The sequence below is a fragment of the Nansenia antarctica genome, assembly GCF_963989245.1.
Source record: "Nansenia antarctica genome assembly, chromosome: 5".
NCBI classification, from domain to species: domain Eukaryota; kingdom Metazoa; phylum Chordata; class Actinopteri; order Argentiniformes; family Microstomatidae; genus Nansenia; species Nansenia antarctica.
In genome coordinates, this window is record NC_137690.1 from 6,068,694 (window position 1) to 6,071,804 (window position 3,111).

General features: G+C 48.8%; 1 protein-coding gene across 1 annotated transcript in view; it reads left to right on the plus strand.

Moving 5' to 3' along the window:
* Positions 1 to 761: 761 nt before the first annotated feature.
* Positions 762 to 3,111, plus strand: part of ddr2l (discoidin domain receptor family, member 2, like) — a gene marked incomplete at its 3' end in the record, with an annotated part of 30,752 nt that continues 28,402 nt past the window's right edge. Inside the window, exon 1 of the mRNA XM_080530898.1 lies at positions 762 to 798. The remainder of the gene's footprint in view (positions 799 to 3,111) is intronic.

Consider the following 3,111-nt stretch of genomic DNA (forward strand, 5'->3'; position numbering starts at 1 on the left):
CGGAGCCCGTCGGGGTGAAGAATTACGAGATACGTGTGTTATTAAACAATCGGTAACCGATCGGCATGAGAGTGCCGATCGGTTACCGATTGTTTAATAACACACGTATCCAACACACGTATCCAACAACTTCCTAACGAATAGACAACATTTAGTAGGCTACATTATTTTCCATTCGTTTAAACTCCATGTCCTTTGAGGAGAAGAGTCTATATATTAGGCCTACATTGATTATTATTTATTTATTCAGATCAGAGGGGAATAACGGGGCTATTGAATTCACAGCAGATTATCTTTGCTCTGAGCCCAAAAACTATATTAATTATGTTGCTTCGGCTTTGTAGCCCCATAGGCCCTATGAACGGTTTACGGTATTTTCCCCTCGAATTGCATAACTTTCTGCAAGCGTGTGTGTGTGTGTGTGTGTGTATGTGTGTGTGTGTGTGTGCGTGTGCGTGTGCGTGTGTGCGTGTGCGTATGCGTATGCGTATGCGTGTGTTGTGTTGTGTTGTGTGTTGTGTGTTGTGTGTGTGTGTGCGTGTGTTGTGTTGTGTTGTGTTGTGTTGTGTCACACTGTGTCTATGTGTGTGTGTGTGTGTGTGTGTGTGTGTGCGCAAACTGCTGGGCTGTTCTTTGCGTTAAACAAAAGTGTCCCCTCGCTGTGTCTGAGGAAAAGGCTCCTCTGTGTAATTACAGTCCCAGAGACAAGGCGGTCAGAAGAGTACCTGGTAGCAGACATCCCTCCTGACCACGACACGCGCAATGCCCGGCTTTCATGTGTCTCCCAACCGATAGAAGGTTAGTTCCATAATCCATACATTACCGCTTATGTTAGGCCTGATAACGTTATAGCCTATAGCACAGACCGTTTAGGACAGCCGTGAATCTTCCATCTCCATGCAAGTGTGTAACTTATAACACTACGCTATTATAGTCTGAATGTTGCATCTTGCATATCAATTAGATATGTTTGGGTCCCTGTCAAAGGGTTTGGTTAGGGCGTGTGACAGTGTTTGCCCAAAAAAACAGAAGACTGGGCAGTGCTTTATCTCCTTGGGCACAGACTTGCATTTACCCCCTGGACAGTGGACACACACACACACACACACACACACACACACACACATGCTACAGCCATGTTGTTGACTCTGTGGTGTATGTATGTCTCTGGAGGGTAAACGTGCTCCAAGGTGAACCGTGGTTTGTAAGAGGACCCCCTCTAGGGAGATGGAAATAGCCCAGAATCTGATCCCCTACATCTAGGCTGCCGTGTCAGAAAGGTCACCTGGTGGACTGGAGGGTCAAGTCAGGCAGCGCTCTGAGACAGGCTGGTTAAACAGACAGGTTAGAGAGGCTGGTTAGAGAGGCTGGTTAGAGAGGCTGGTTAAACAGGCAGGTTAGAGAGGCTGGTTAGAGAGGCAGGTTAGAGAGGCTGGTTAGAGAGGCTGGTTAGAGAGGCTGGTTAAACAGGCAGGTTAGAGAGGCTGGTTAAACAGGCTGGTTAGAGAGGCTGGTTAAACAGGCTGGTTAGACAGGCTGGTTGAAAGGCCAGGGAACACCTCTCCTGCACTACCTAGCTACTCAGTGACTGTAGGCCTATTGGTATCTATAATATTATTATAACATCAGCATTAAACATTAACTACTGGTAGGTTAACACAATGTAAAAACAATTGACTTGCTCCGTGAACATAATTCGCAAAATGTTCCATACGTTCCATAATCAGCTACAGTACACGTCATTACGGCATAGTTACAAGAAAAATCACACGACAGACAGAAGCTTTTTGAAGTTCAAGTTCACATTCGAGTTCAGCGATTCGCTGCGGCGTCGTATATTCTTGCGCTCACTTTGAGTGAGTGATTTCTTCGAAAGTACGACCATTTTGACGAAGCTGTTTTTGAACCCCGCTTTCACAGGGTGGGAAGGGAACACACCTTGAAGTTCGACATCGCGCTGCACACACTTGCCTCCCAACAGGTATGCACAGGCGTCCCACGACCTGCAGCGCCGCATTCCACAGCGGCAGCATCACTTTACCCCGCGGTGCTGCTTTCTGCTTAGGAGAGCTGTCATACCACAGGGGAGAGGCTGGCGGAGGTAGAAACCGGAGGACGGGCTCCTCCTCCTCCTCCTCCTTGTAATGCATCGAAGATATCGAACGGAAAGAGGAACGGAGGCGTCAAAACACGTCCTCATAATCATTCCTACGCGTTACAGTGAGGCTGTCCTCCGATTTCTACCTCCGCCAGCCTCCCCTGATTCACAACATAGCTCATTGCAACGCGTGGGAATGGATTGAGGATAACATAACATGTATACCAGAAAGCGTGCAGCCAAGGTGATTAACCGTTGACTTCTATGGTGTTGGACGGTCGTCTCACTGGAGGTCCTGCCTGCTAAATGCACAAGGGTCCCCATCAGTAACGTAGTGGGCTGAGGAAGGGAACATGGATCCTTCAGCGGATAGGAGTGTCTGAGAATCACAGCAGCTGGACACACATCGAACGTTATGTCATTTGTGTGTGTGTGTTTGTGTGTGTGTGTGTGTGTGTGTGTATGTGTGTATGTGTTTGTGTTTGTGACTGTGTCCTACTTCAGTCAGTCAGCCAGCCAGGCTGGTCAGCCAGCCAGCCAGTCAGCCAGCCAGATAGCCAGGCTGGTCAGTCAATCAGTCAGTCATCCAGTCAGTCAGTCAGTCAGTCAGTCAGTCAGGCTGGTCAGTCAGTCAGGCATCCAGGCAGGTCAGTCAATCAGTCAATCAGTCAGTCAATCAGTCAGTCAGTCAGGCATCCAGGCAGGTCAGTCAATCAGTCAGTCAGTCAGCCAGTCAGTCAGCCAGCCAGGCAGGCAGTCAGTCAGTCAGCCAGTCATCCAGTCATCCAGTCATCCAGTCATCCAGTCATCCAGTCAGCCAGTCAGTCAGTCAGTCAGGCTGGTCAGTCAGTCAGGCATCCAGGCAGTGTGTGTGTGTGTGTGTGTGTGTGTGTGTGTGTGTGTGTGTGTGTGAGTGTGCATGTGTGTGTGCGTGTGTGTGTGTGTATGTGTGTGTGTGTGCGTGTGTGTGTGTGTGTGTGAATGCATGCGCTTGTGCGTGTGTGTGTGTGTGT